General features: G+C 51.8%; 1 protein-coding gene and 1 long non-coding RNA gene across 3 annotated transcripts in view; one reads left to right on the top strand and one right to left on the bottom strand.

Annotated features, from left to right (window-relative positions):
* LOC100701335 (protein tyrosine phosphatase receptor type H) overlaps positions 1-14,541 on the bottom strand; it is a 574,626-nt gene that overhangs the window by 172,583 nt on the left and 387,502 nt on the right. The window lies entirely within an intron of this gene.
* The window catches only part of LOC100703773 (transient receptor potential cation channel subfamily M member 4), a 41,530-nt gene that overhangs the window by 6,751 nt on the left and 20,238 nt on the right, over positions 1-14,541 (top strand). The gene's annotated exons all lie outside the window — the stretch shown is intronic.

Raw genomic sequence — 14,541 nt, 5'->3', positions numbered from 1 at the left:
ATTTTAATATGACTACGCAGAGATAGCTCAGTAGGTATAGCTACCCTGAGGTAACCCTGAGCAAGTCTCTACACACTGCTCCCTGGGCGCTGGATTGGTGGCTGCCCACTGCTTCACTGAGTGAATGGGTTAAATGCAGAGGACTAATTTCCTATGGATTGATAAAGTATACAAAAAATGAAGAAAGAAAATAGATGACTACTTGAACCAGTAAGTCAGCAACATTTGCATTCCTTTCTTTCAATTTAACCTTGGCAACCAGGCAACCCCAGGGTACAGAAGCGACACCAGGTTAAAATCTAACCTCAAACCTGTTCCTTTTAGTCCTAATATTTCTTCAGGCCCCTCAAATTTTGGCAGCCACTGGGTGCAGGGATATGCAGGCAATCATCTTTACCAACCTTCTTGGCTTGCCATAGCTGCTCTCAAACTTGATCCTGCTGACACTGCAAACATTTTGTGGATGAAGAGGAGCAAAAACACCCGTGCCATCCAGTGAAAAGCAGCAAAAATGAAACGAACGTGGCCAGCCAAGGAAGTAGCAGAGATTCGGGGGTTTTTTGTTCCATAGTACAGAGCAATGCAGCTCTGGTTTGTTCCCACACATGGTGGGAAATCTTGAAAATCTTGAATAATATTTTCAAGATTTTTTTATTCCCGTTTCGTGCGATGATGCAGATATCTGGATTGTTCCAGATTGTTCCACAGAAAACATGACTACTTTGTTTCATTTGAAGATAATTCATTCTAATACACCTAACACAAACTGAACAACAATATATAAAAATTATAAAGCAAAATAATGTTTACATGGGAAATTTAAAATATGCACATTCAAAAACCGCCCTATTCCATTTTTGTTTATGACCATCTTGTCAGATTGCTGCTGCTAGTTGCTTGTTAAAAATAACAAAAAGCGTGGGGGAAAGTGGGCAGCCTGTCTGGTGCTCCTCTTTAGATTGAAGCTTTGGGAAGTAAGATCATTTGTCCTAACACATTCATTTGGAGAGCTGTATAGTGTTTTGATCCAATTTATGAAGAATGAACCAAATCCAAATTTGTGCAGAACTGCTAATAAAAATTTCCAGTTTACCCAGTCATATACTTTCTCTGCATCTAAAGATACAACTGTGGTTTCTAATTTGTTGATAGAGCAATAATATATTAGCCTGCGTGTATTACTCTTGACGAAACTTTTTTTTTATAAGGATTTATTATGACTAGGTGATTCTTTTTCTCATATTCTGGAAAGGGCTTTGGAGAGTATTTTAAGGTCTACAGTGATGCGTGAGACTGGGTGGCAGCTGGATGAGAGTGTGGGATCTTTGCCTGCTTTAAGAAGTAGGTTAATGATGGCAGAGCTCATGTTTAGAGATAGTGTGTGATAAATCTGAATTTGAGTTACCATTCTGAAAAAAGTAGTTGCTAGTGCAGGCCAAAATTCTTTGTAAAACTGCTGGAAAACAATCTGGACCTGGAGCTTCATGAAATTCAGATACTGAAAGAGGTGAATCCAGAGCCACAATCTGTTCATCCTTTAGTTTTGGTAGATTTAGACACTTAAGAAATTCTTCAATGTCCGCATCAGATGGATTAATCTGTGACGAGTATAAAGCTTTGTAAAAGACTTTAAAAGATTTATTTATGTGTTGTGGATCATGAGTAATTTTCCCAATCCTTTTTAGAACAAATAGTTGTTTATTCTCTGTTTTTAACTGGATAGAGAGGACTTTTCTCAGGTTGTTAATGATATGTTCTTGTTGTGAGGAAGCATAGGCAGATTCTAGTGATTGAATTTTTTTGTTTTAATTCTAATACAACTGTTTTTTCATTATTTTTCTTATGAGAACAGTTAGAAAAAATTGGTCCATATATACTAGCAATACAGAGATCCATATTGTGGCGAGCTCAGACACGGAGGAGACAGAGATTTCTTGGGAGCACAGCCATTTATTTAAATCCGCCAGGAGCACTGCCGCTACCAAACTGCTCCGCGCGGCAACAACAACAACAACACAAAATGGCGCTCTCTCACCCGGAAACACACAGTTGCAGAGAGAGCATCACCTGTAACCATGGCAACAGAACATAAATGTCAATAACAAAACCCCAAACAGCCCTGGCCCGCTACATAGCCCCCACCTAAGGGGTCAGTCGTCCCCAACAACCCCATTACCCAACACAAAGTCCTGCAAATGTCCATGTGTCTTCCTTCGGCGCGCAGGCCGATCTCGACCAGCAGGGGAAGAGTCACTTGGATGAGAACTTGGGGTGCCACCAGCATCCCCTGCCCCGGCGGCTGCTGGAGTGGGCGGGCGGTACGGTGAGAGCCTGTCCTGATGCAACACCGCCACGCGCCCCGGGCCCGGCATGCGGATCCCGTACACCACTTCTGTTAGCCGCCCCACGACTTCCGCCGGCCCTTGCCAGTGACGGCACAGCCTGGGGGACACCCCTCTCTTGCGAACCGGGCAGCACACCCAAACCTTGTCACCAGGCACGAAAGCTCCCCTTCGGCACCTGGTGTCGCAGGCTCTTTTCTGTCGTACTCCGGCGCTGACCTGGGCCTGGCGGGTGTAGTCATGAACCACTCGTGGCCGCTCCCTCAGCCTCCTGTAGCAGTCCCTGGCCACCGACACGTGCCGGTTCCCTGCCTCGGGGACGGGGAAAGGCCCTAGGACGTCTCCTCTCAATCTCTCCATCGGGGCCCCCACCCAATGCTGCTGCAGGGGGGCAGTGGGGCGTTGAGTGGGGCCCTTCCGTGCCGTACAGGTGTCACAGCAGTGCACATGAAGTTCCACATCCCGTCAACAACCAGGCCAGTAGAACTGTCCCCTGAGATGGCGGAGAGTTTTAGCATTCCCATAGTGGCTGGCCCCCACCGAGCCGTGGACAAGCTCGAGCACCTGCGACCGCAGCAACCGAGGCACCAACAGCTGCGGGAGATCCTTGCCCTGTTCGGGGGCCCACCATCTCCGGTACAGGAGGCCGTCGTGGGTCTCCAGATTGTTGTACTGGGAGTAGTAGGCCTTCACTTCGGGCCCCTGTCCTGACACCCCTGTCCAGCCTGGGCGTCGTGCTGCCTCCAGCCAGGCCCCCACCTGAACCAAAGTCGCATCAGCCTCCTGCTCCTGCTTCAGCTGCTGCGTGGTCAATGAGAGCCATCCCCCTCCGCCGGCTGTGGCCCGAGCAGTAGCCACGCCCCGTGCCTCCTGGGCCCGCTCTCCCTGCCGTTTCGCGAGGGGCAGCTGGCGTTGGCGCAGACAGATGGGTTGAGCAGAGCCGGTGTCGATGGTGTGCTGAACCAGCCACGTCTGCCTGCAGTCTCTGGTTCCCTGCTTTTGACCACACTGGAGGGCCAGAGTCTCTGTACCAAGAGTGATAGCCAGCTTCGCGGTGTCAACGCAGGCTCCCCAGCGGGTCAGCAGATCAAGGCCGATGATGCACTGGTCTTGGATGTCAGCAAGCCAGAAGTCGTGCACCAGCTCTAGATCCTTCACTCGGATCCGCAACGGTTTCTTCCTCCACATGTCAGTTCTCTCCCCCGTCACTGTCATCAGCTGGGTGTCGGTGGGCGACCAACCCATCACAAGTGGCCTGGATGTTCCAGGAAACACACCAGGTCGTATTAGGGAAATGGTGGACCCCGTGTCCACCAGGGCCTGGCAGGGCTGGTCCTCAACACAGCAGCTCAGGTAGAGTCCCTTGAGGTGTCCGACTAGGCCCGCCACCGTGCATCGTCCTTGGAGGGGGGCAGGAAGCTGGAGCGGTGGTCCCCTCGCTGTACCGCTCCCCCTCTCATCCCCCTGAGGCCACATCGTTCTGGTCTTCGGGGCGGGCGCCAGGCAGTCGCGCGCCACGTGGCCAGGCTCGTCGCACCGGTAGCAGCGGTCGGTCGGTCGACGGGGACGCCTCCAGAGCACCGAGGGCTGCGGCTGGCATATCCCCGCGACCTCCCTCTCACTGTCGCAGTCTGCAGCTCTGATTTGAGGGTAGTTTGTGGGGGGCAACTGCTGGTTAGGTCGCGAGGTGAGCACGAGTTCGGCCCTTTCAGCCTCAAGGAGCGCCTCACGGAGAGTCTGAGGCATGGCCAGGCGGACGTGTTGGCGTAGTCGCTCTGGGAAAAGTCCTCGCAGGAATGCATGCAGGCTAAGCTCCTCACGGGCTGCTGCTGGGAACTCTGGGTAGCCACGACGAGCATACAGCAACACATCCACTGCAAAGGTGCCCAGGCTCCCCCCCGGCCTACGGCTCCAGTTGGTCAGCTGCTCCCTGCTCCCTGCTCTGATCAGTGGAGTGCCGCTGCCCGAATCGCCTCTCGAGTGCCGCGGTGAGGGCCTGGAGCTCATGCTGCTCTGCCGGGGCTAGGTCAAGGAGTACCTGCAGTGCATCTCCTTCCAATGCTAGCGCTAGGTGTGTAGCAGCCTCTTCGTCGCTCCAGCCATTATGCCTCGCGGCTAGCCGTACTTGTGAGAGGTAGGGCTCTAGCGGGGTTAGGCCGTTCTATTTCGGTACCTTAGCTGGCGTTGCAGGCATCACTGCTCGCTGTTGGGGGCCCGGCGTGTCGGTCGACAGAGGCAGCCCATGAAGCACTGTCCCAGCATCGGTCGCGACGGGCCGCTGCCGCGGTGCGCTCGCGCCATCGGGACCCGTCGGGGGACTTACATGGCCGCTCGCTTCCTCTCTCTTCAATGGCCCACTTCCCAAGCAGCGAATGCTCTCCTCGACGGCTTAACCAAACTGCTCCGCGCGGCAACAACAACACAAAATGGCGCTCTCTCACCCGGAAACACACAGTTGCAGAGAGAGCGTCACCTGTAACCATGGCAACAGAACATAAATGTCAATAACAAAACCCCGAACAGCCCTGGCCCGCTACAATATTTTGAATCTATAAAATAATAAATTAAGTAATGTAAATCTACTTTTTTATATCTGTTACAGTGCTGCTAACCGTGAAAGTTTGTTCTTCTGTTAACGTTTTAAGACTCACAATAGAACCAAGTCTGCCAGAGCTTATCTTTATATTTTTACATGCTGTAGTGCCATTTTTGGGAGCATTTCAAGTTGCTATACATCAATACAACTGTTATAGCCCAAATTTTATTAATATGAAAATCGTTTTTGGTTTTTTTGTATTTTTTTTTTTTACATATATTTCTAGTTAGAGTAATTTAAGAGGTTTATTCCTCAAACCTCAGTTTCATTTTTGAGACACCAATTTTTTTATACTGCAGGAAAAATGACAATAAATATTATAATGCAAATTTGCAAAAAAAAACTGCATGTGCATCAAAATAAACTATTTCCAGCAGTGCAATTTGAGTTCTAAGCATCCCAGAAACTATACAGAAAAGCATAAAGTCAAACATGACTTTTAAAAACACCAGTATCCGGTCTTTAAGTCTGACGTCACTAGGCTTGTCTGGGCTCAAACTCCGCTGCAGGTCCCTAAATCAAATGATCACTGCGGCATCACTGAGAGTTGAAAAACTGTCTAAAGTCTTTCATCTGTAATAAAATGATCAGCGTTCTGCTCTACCAGGTGTAATAATTAAGTTTAACATCCAGGCATCCATGAAAACGGAATTTATGATATTTAACAGAGTTAGAAATTAGCAGGAAGTTAGCTCGCTAGTGATAGGTTTGTAGCTTAAACCTATTCGCTGGAACGTTAAAGGCAATGTGATTACACAGCAAGCAAGACACGAAGTAGGCAAAGTCCTTTGGGTTACTCATGCATGAGGGAGGCCTGCCTGGAGCCAAGTGTCGTTCCACCTACTTGACCTCCGTCAGACTCTCAGCCAGGTTCCCCATAGCACTCCTTTTATTGTGGTTACTTGAATATGCATAGGGTCATAGAGGCCATCTATGTCCACTGTGAGCGACCATCTTTGAACAGAGGCGGTGGTTTACGACACCATCTTTCTGCCATCTATAATCCAGTTTTGAGTTCCCTCCCCAGACGCCTTAACGCCCACTCACATCCTGGGCCATCTGACCTCAGGAATTCACATGACAAGGTGGGGCCAGGTTTCACAATGGGCTCACCCGAAACCCTGGCTGATTAGGTCTCACACCCGCTTTCACACCTGGGCGCATGTGATTAGAGGATCACCAGGGGGTCCTTTGTCCCTCCTTGGGGGGATACTCCCACTGGGTTTAAATCTGGGACTCTCGGCCATTTGACCTTAGAACTGAAGAAGCTTCTCGGATGAGAGGTGAAACGTCTTCAAGCAACTTAAAGAAGTCCAGACGCTTTTCTTTGCAAACTCCTTTGAATGCATAGGGTCGTTAACATATGATGTATAGGGATTTGGAGTTGACGTCACTGGAGGTGGGCCACGCCCCCTTTCCGCCATGACAGTAGGCTAGACACAGGATACAGCTTCAGCTATGGTTCGTACGTGTTGTGTTATCAGTTGCAACGTTTGATCACACGATCGTGAAGGCAAGAAGCTGGATAATGGGCTCTCTTTTCATCGTTTTTCAACCTGGAGGCAATGTGAAGGATCCCATGTATCCGATATTACTAAACAAAGACGTCAGGCTTGCATTGCAGCGGTGAGACGAGCGGATCGAGTTCTGTGCAATCCCAGCTTTTTGTTGGTTTGGTCTCCGCATCTTCTTTCCGGTGAGTTCTAAATTAATTCATATCACTATTAAAATGCTTTTAGTGTTATTTTCAATGTGCTGAGGTCATAGATAATGAGATAAAACATGCTAATGTGTGATGCTGCAGAACCACGTCATGTCATCATGTCGACTGAGTAGCTTATGATTTAGCATTATTGCAGGCAAACCAGCATATGAAATGGATGTAACAAATCCAGACTGGGCACCAACACTGCTCATGGGCCTCTAAAAACATACTAAATTGCTCTCATTGTACACTAATCCGCACATCACACACCAACTTTAAAAGTTGGAGCAATACGGAATTGCCGTATTGCTCCAACTTGCCGTCTGCCCGACTATAAGTTAATCATCCAGTCAATTAATGTGCACGCCAGCCGACTCCCGTAGCCGGCATGCTTATGGCCGCTGTCCACGCCGACGTCCACTTTAAAAGGGTGACAGCTGCAGGAAAAGAAACCTCGCAACAGGAACAGACGGTAAAAGCAAAGCAGCAGCACTTCAGTTAACGTAGCATGGTGTAAAAAAAGCTGTAGCGACTTTTTGGTAAAGCTACTGGTCGCTCACTAAGGCCCACACTTCCTGCAAAGCATAATAAGTATTTACCATAAAGAAAAATAAAAGGCAGAGATCGTAACAACTGAATTACGCACTGAGTAAACAGCGTCACGAATCATGAGCAGAGTGGCTCATAGGAGGCTTCTACAGCTATGACCTAAAAACAATATCTGTTTACAACCAAGTAAGGTAATGTATGCACTACACTGAGTAAACACCTACCAGCTGCGATGGAGGCTTCAGAAGGGTGACCCGGAGATGATCTCTGCAACACCAAGGGAAGTCAGGTGACCAAAAAGGAGATCACAGGTAAGCGATCCAGGAATGCTCAAATGGCCACTATTTATACTAGCACCCCCCTAATGCGCCAGGCCGAAAGTGGGTTGAACCGAGACATAACATTCATCCTGCCACATGAGCATAATATAAACACGCAAACTTTTTTCCACTCAATAAAAGTTAGCGTGAGGATTCTCGGTGGTCAGGAACAAATGTAATCGCATGCCAGGATGCTGTATACAGACCAAACTTCAGCCAGGAGAACAACTGAGATAATCCATCCACAATACGAGGTTAGTCATTCATATGCTGCTGCATGGGCTGGGCTGTAGTTACATCGTAAGGTTTTAAAAACTGAGCTTTAAAATGATTAGTGGTAAGGCCAACAGTGATCACTGACTGTTTTTAGGGGCTTTTTGAAATTAAATAGATAGATACAAAACATTAAATATTGTAGCGGGTCAGGGCTGTTCGGGGTTTTGTTATTGACAGTTATGTTCTGTTGTCATGTTGCCATGGTTACAGGTGACGCTCTCTCTGCGACTGGTGTTTCCGGGTGAGAGAGCGCCTTTTTTTGTGTGTGTTGTTGTTGATGTTGTTGCTGCGCCGAGCGTTGGTGCTAGCTGTGTGTGCTCTTCGGCCGAAGGCTAATAAAAAACGGCTGTGCTCCCTGGCTAGCTCCCAGGAAGCAAGACCAAACGAAACCTCTGTCTCTGTCTGAGCTCGCCACATTGGTGTCAGAAGTGGGATAGCTCACCCTCGCCGTAAGGAAGAGAGACATTCGGATGCTGGAGTAAGCCGTCGAGGAGAGCATTCGCTGCTTGGGAAGCTGGCAATTGAAGAGAGAGGAAGCGAGCGGCCATGTAAGTCCCCCGACGGGTCCCGACGGTGCGAGCGCACCACGGGGCGGCCCGTCGCGACAGACGCTAGGGCAATGCTTCATGGGCTGCTTCTGTCGACCGACACACCGAGCCCCCAACAGCGAGCAGTTAGGTCTACAACGCCAGCTAAGATACCGAAATAGAACGGGCTAACCCCGCTAGAGCCCTACCTCTCACAAGTCCGGCTAGCCGCAAGGCATAGTGGCTGGAGTGACGAAGAGGCTGCTACACACCTAGCGCTAGCATTGGAAGGAGATGCACTGCAGGTACTCCTTGACCTAGCCCCGGCAGAGCAGCATGAGCTCCAGGCCCTTACCGTGGCACTCGAGAGGCGATTCGGGCAGCGGCACTCCACTGATCAGAGCAGGGAGCAGCTGACCAACTGGAGCCGTAGGCCAGGGGAGAGCCTGGGCACCTTTGCAGCGGATGTGTTGCTGTATGCTCGTCATGGCTACCCAGAGTTCCCAGCAGCAGCCCGTGAGGAGCTTAGCCTGCATGCATTCCTGCGAGGACTTTTTCCAGAGCGACTACGCCAACACGTCCACCTGGCCATGCCTCAAACTCTCCGTGAGGCTGAACGGGCCGAGCTTGTGCTCACCTCGTGACCTAACCAGCACTTGCCCCCCCCAAACTACCCTCAAATCAGAGCCGCATACTGCGACGGAGAGGGGGAGGTCGCGGAAATATGCCAGCTGCAGGCCTCGGTGCCCTGGAGGCGTACTCGTCGACTGACCAACCGCTGCTACTGGTGCGATGAGCCTGGCCACGTGGCGCGAGACTGCCCAGCACCCGCCTCGAAGACCAGAACTACGCAGCCTCAGGGAAACGGGGTGGGAGCTGTGTAGCGAGGGGACCACCACTCCAGCTTCCTGCCCCCCTCCAAGGACGATGCACGGTGGTGGGTCGAGTTGGGCACCTCAAGGGACTCTACCTGAGCTGCTGTGTTGAGGACCAGCCATGCCGGGCCCTGGTGGACAATGGGTCTACCATTTCCCTAATACGACGTGGTGTGCTCCCTGGAACGTCCGGGCCACTTGTGAAGGGTTGGTCACCCACCGACACCCAGCTGATGACAGTGACGGGGGAGAGAACTGACATGCGGGGGAAGAAACCGTTGCGGATCCGAGTGAAAGATCTGGAGCTGGTGCACGACTTCTGGCTTGCTGACATTCAAGACCAGTGCATCATCGGCCTTGATCTGCTGACCCGCTGGGGGGCCTGCATTGACACCGCAAAGCTGGCTATCACTCTGGGCACAGAGACTCTTGCCCTCCAGTGCGGTCAAAAGCAGGGAGCGGAGGGGACCAGAGACAGACAAGACAGGCGTCGGGCAGCTGCCGCTCAGCAGACTTCAGGTGCCAGTGGCGCTGGGTCATCTCCACTCACCTCAGCCCCAGCCTCTCAGCCCGACAAATCTCCCTCGACCGAGACAACCGAGGCTGTTGATGACCTGTGGCAGCGCAGCAGCGTAGGTCTCAATGTTGACCAGCGCCAGCGGTTGAGGTGCCTCCTGGACGAGAATGTGGACATCTTTGCCGCCAGTGACAAAGACTGCAGGCAGACGGGGCTGGTCCAGCACACCATCGACACCGGCTCTGCTCAACCCATCCGTCTGCGCCCACACTGGCTGCCCCTCTCGAAACGGCAGGTGGTGGAGGAAAAGATCCGTGAGATGGCTGTGGCTGGGGTGATCGAGCCGTCCAACAGCCCATGGGCGGCACCTGTGGTCCTGGTGGGAAAGAAGGATGGCAGCCCGAGGTTCTGCGTGGACTTTCGCCGTCTCAATGCAGTCACCAAGAAGGACTCGTACCCGCTTCCATGGATCGACGAGGCCTTGGATTACATTACCAGCTCCAGCTGGTTCAGCTCCCTCGACCTACGCAGCGGTTACTGGCAGTGGAGCTAGCCCCTGAAGCAAGGCCCAAGACTGCATTCACCATTGGACAGGGGCTGTGGCAGTTCAGGGTCATGCTATTTGGGCTCTGCAATGCGCCAGCAACGTTTGAGAGGCTGATGGAGAGGGTGCTCGTGAACATCCCTCGTAGCCGCTGTGTTGTGTACCTGGATGACCTGTTGGTGCACGGTGGCGACTTCGACAGTGCACTGTCTCACCTGAGCGAGGTCTTCAGTGCCATCCGACAAGCAGCGCTGCGGCTCAACCCTGCGAAGTGCCGGCTGTTGGCAAGAGAGACCACGTTCTTGGGCCATGTGATCAGCGCCCAAGGTATCGCCACCGACCCCGCAAAGGTGGCTGCGGTCCAGGACTAGCCGACTCCCCTGAATGTCAAAGAACTGCGGAGCTTCCTGGGCTTAGTCTCCTACTACTGTCGGTTCATCAAGGGGTTGGCGACGATAGCCAGCCCCCTCCACTGCCTGACTGACAAGGGCCAGCCGTTTTGCTGGAGTGATGCCTGCGCTGCGGGTTTGCACAGCTGAAAGAGGTCCTCACCAGAGCTCCAGTCCTGGCCTACCCCAACGCTCGGCAACCTTTCATTGCGGACACTGACGCTAGCAATGTAGGAGTCGGGGCGGTCCTTTCCCAGCAGGACGAGGCCGGAGAACGAGTGGTGGCATACTTCAGCTGTGCTCTGGGGCGAGCCGAGAGGAACTACTGCGTGACCCGGCTGCTGGCCGTAGTGCTAGCGGTGCGGCACTTCCGGCCATACCTGCATGGCTGCCGGTTTCTCCTGTGCACTGACCATGCATCTCTGACTTGGCTCCTGAACTTCAGACACCCAGAAGGTCAGTTGGCCCGCTGGCTGGAGGTCCTTCAGGGCTACGACTTCGAGATCCAGCATCAGGCTGGTCGACAGCATGGCAAAGCTGATGCCCTCTCCAGATGGAGAGGGCATCAGGAGCATGGCCGTTGAGTACCGCTAATGTCTGCGACAGGAGGAGCGGGCCCAGGAGGTGCTGGGGGTGGCTACTGCTCAGGCCACAGCCAGCGGAGGGGGATGGCTCCCATTGTCCACGCAGCAGCTGAAGCAGGAGCAGGAGGCTGACGTGACGTTGGTTCAGGTGGGGGCCTGGCTGGAGGCGGCGCAACGTCCAGACCGGACGGGGGTGTCGGGACAGGGGCCCGAAGTGAAGGCCTACTACTCCCAGTACAACAACCTGGAGACCCACGATTGCCTCCTGTACCGGAGATGGCGGGCCCCCGGTCAGGGCAGAGATCTCCTGCAGCTGTTGGTGCCTCGGTCGCTGCGGTCGCAGGTGCTCGAGCTTGTCCACGGCTCGGTGGGGGCCAGCCACTATGGGAATGCCAAAACTCTCCGCCGTCTCAGAGGACGGTTCTACTGGCCTGGCTGTCGACGGGATGTGGAACTTCATGTGCACTGCTGTGACACTTGCACGGCACAGAAGGGCCCGACTCAACGCTCCACTGTCCCCCTTCAGCAGTACCTGGTGGGGGCCCTGATGGAGCGAGTGGGAGTGGACGTCCTAGGGCCTTTCCCCTTTACGGAGTCAGGGAACTGGTATGTGTTGGTGGCTATGGACTATTTCACAAAGTGGCCGGAGGCCTACGCGGTGCCGGACCAGAGTGCAACGACGACGGCGGAGAAGCTGGTGGAGGAGATGTTCGCCCGTTTTGGGGTTCCGGCTGAGCTCCACAGTGACCAATGGCGTAACTTTTAATTGAAGGTCTTCGGGGACATCTGTTGGCGGCTGGGGGTGGAGAAGACGAGAACCACACCGCTCCACCCGCAAAGCGACGGCTTGGTCGAGTGCTTTAACCGCACGCTGGCCACCCAGCTCGCCATTCTCACCAGCCGCCACCAGCGGGATTGGGACCGACATCTGCCCCTGGTCCTTTGCTTGTATCGGACTGCAGTTCAGGAGTCCAGCCAGTGCACACCTGCCCCTTTGATGTTTGGACGGGAGCTCGGGACGCCTGTGGATCTGGTGTTCGGGCCCCCCCCCCCCGAGCCGGAGATTGACGGTGGGCCAGAGATGGACTACTACAGGAGGCTGAGGGAGCGGCTGCAGGTGCTTCATGACTACACCTGCCAGGCCCAGGCCAGCGCCGGAGTACGACAGAAAAGAGCCTACGACACCAAGTGCCGAGGGGGGGTTTTCGTGCCTGGCGACAAGGTTTCGGTGTACTGCCCGGTTCGCAAGAGAGGAGTGTCCCCCAAACTCTGCAGTCACTGGCAAGGGCCGGCGGAGGTCGTGGAGCGGCTAACAGAAGTGATATACCGTATCTGCATGCTGGGCCCGGGGTGCATGGTAGTGTTGCACCAGGACAGACTCTCACTGTACCGACCGCTCGCTCCAGCAGGCGCCGGGGCAGGGGATGCTGGTGGCACCCCATGCTCTGATCTGAGTGACTTTTCCCCCGCCGGTCGAGATCGGCCAGTGCGCCATAAGAAGACACCTGGACACTTGCAGGACTTTGTGTTGGGTAATGGGGTTGTTGGGGACGACTGACCCCTTAGGTGGGGGCTATGTAGCGGGTCAGGGCTGTTCGGGGTTTTGTTATTGACAGTTATGTTCTGTTGTCATGTTGCCATGGTTACAGGTGACGCTCTCTCCGCGACTGGTGTTTTCGGGTGAGAGAGTGCCTTTTTTTTTGTATGTTGTTGTTGTTGTTGCTGCGCCGAGCGTTGGTGTTAGCTGTGTGTGGTCTTTGGCCGAAGGCTAATAAAAAACGGCTGTGCCCCCTGGCTAGCTCCCGGGAAGCAAGACCAAACGAAACCTCTGTCTCCTCCTTGTCTGAGTTCGCCACAATATGTTAACATCACAAAAGCCATATTCGTCATGTCATCACTTAACGACCGGATAGGCTTATAAGGCTGGTTTCGACCAGGTAATAGCGGACATACAATAGTTCTCGCTGACGTCTATTCCAACGTAGGAAGTGTTGCGAACAGCTGATCGGATCGGCAAAGCGTCTTTCTGGAATATTATGTTTTTGTTGCTGCAAGTGCTTTTTATGCAAGTTTTGCAAAGCTATATGTGGAAGGAAACCGTGACCTAGGACAGGGTAATGGCATAACGTAAGTACAACTCCTCCGGTTTCTTATGCAAAAAAAAAATTATTGCGCTACCTTACGTAGTTCCAATTCTACAGGGATTTAAAAATAGTTACGCAAAACGCAGCGTGCCTGCTCTGACCGGTTTTAAAGGGTTGATGAATATGGCTATGCCTCTTTGTTTTGAGATGCAAAACAAAGCATCTCTAAGGCACATGCTTTGCAAAACAAAGCATGTCGGATTGTGGAAAGGTAAGTGCATATGAAGATGTTTTGGACTTATAGTCTCCTGTAGAAAGACAATGTCTGCCTGCAAGTCATTTAACCAGTTAATAAATTTAAGTCTCTGTTCCCTGGAACTGACTCCATATGACAAACTGGTGGGGTGTTGAAGGTTCACTAAAGGTTCACTTGAGGATAGTGTTTTCAGCAGCGAGTGTTTGCACTTGTTGCAGGCTGAACCCCACGGACTCATGCAGCAATCTAAAAACTTTATGCTAGATTTCCAGGACTGCTGCGTTTCTCGCATTGCTACAGCATTAGTTATCTTCACCTACATGTCTCCCCTCCTGTCTGCTGGATGAGGTTTCAAGTCATTACACTCACCGAACAAAATGATGGGAGGATGTTTTCAAGCTCCGGGTCATCCATTTATATGGAGAATTGATGAGACAGGACATCAGGAATAACATTCCTTGACCCTGGGCAATAAAAGATTATCCGGTTAAAGCAACCGAACAATGGATAATAGGGTGATTGGCAAGAGTTTAACCGTTTGACATTCTATAAATAAGTTCATGTCTTTTGAGCTGTTAAAATTACAAAAGCCTGTTTGGGTCATTTTGCATCAGGATAGGGGTTGATTTAAATCTCAGTTTTAAGAAACTGAACATCTGCTTCAGAAGACTAGAATATTGGTCAAAGAAGCCACAACATGACTGTAATTGCAGATGAAATATCTGTAGAAGATGGCAAAGCCAAAAAGCTTTGAAGTTATTTTCTCATGGTTGGAGCTTGCCATTTAAGCACTGGTCTGATCTTCTTTTGGTTTGTTATCACCTGCTCTGCTTTGAAAACATTAGCAAGAAAAGTTACAGAGTGAATAAAACTGACATTTCTTAGTATTGACATAGAGAAGGTTTTCAAGCAGGTGCTATAACATCCGTGAAATGTACTTGGTCTCCTACATCTTGTCCCTGTCATCTTGCAACTGT

The sequence above is a fragment of the Oreochromis niloticus genome, linkage group LG8, assembly GCF_001858045.2.
Source record: "Oreochromis niloticus isolate F11D_XX linkage group LG8, O_niloticus_UMD_NMBU, whole genome shotgun sequence".
NCBI lineage: Eukaryota > Metazoa > Chordata > Actinopteri > Cichliformes > Cichlidae > Oreochromis > Oreochromis niloticus.
This window is presented reverse-complemented; position numbering and strand designations above follow the sequence as displayed.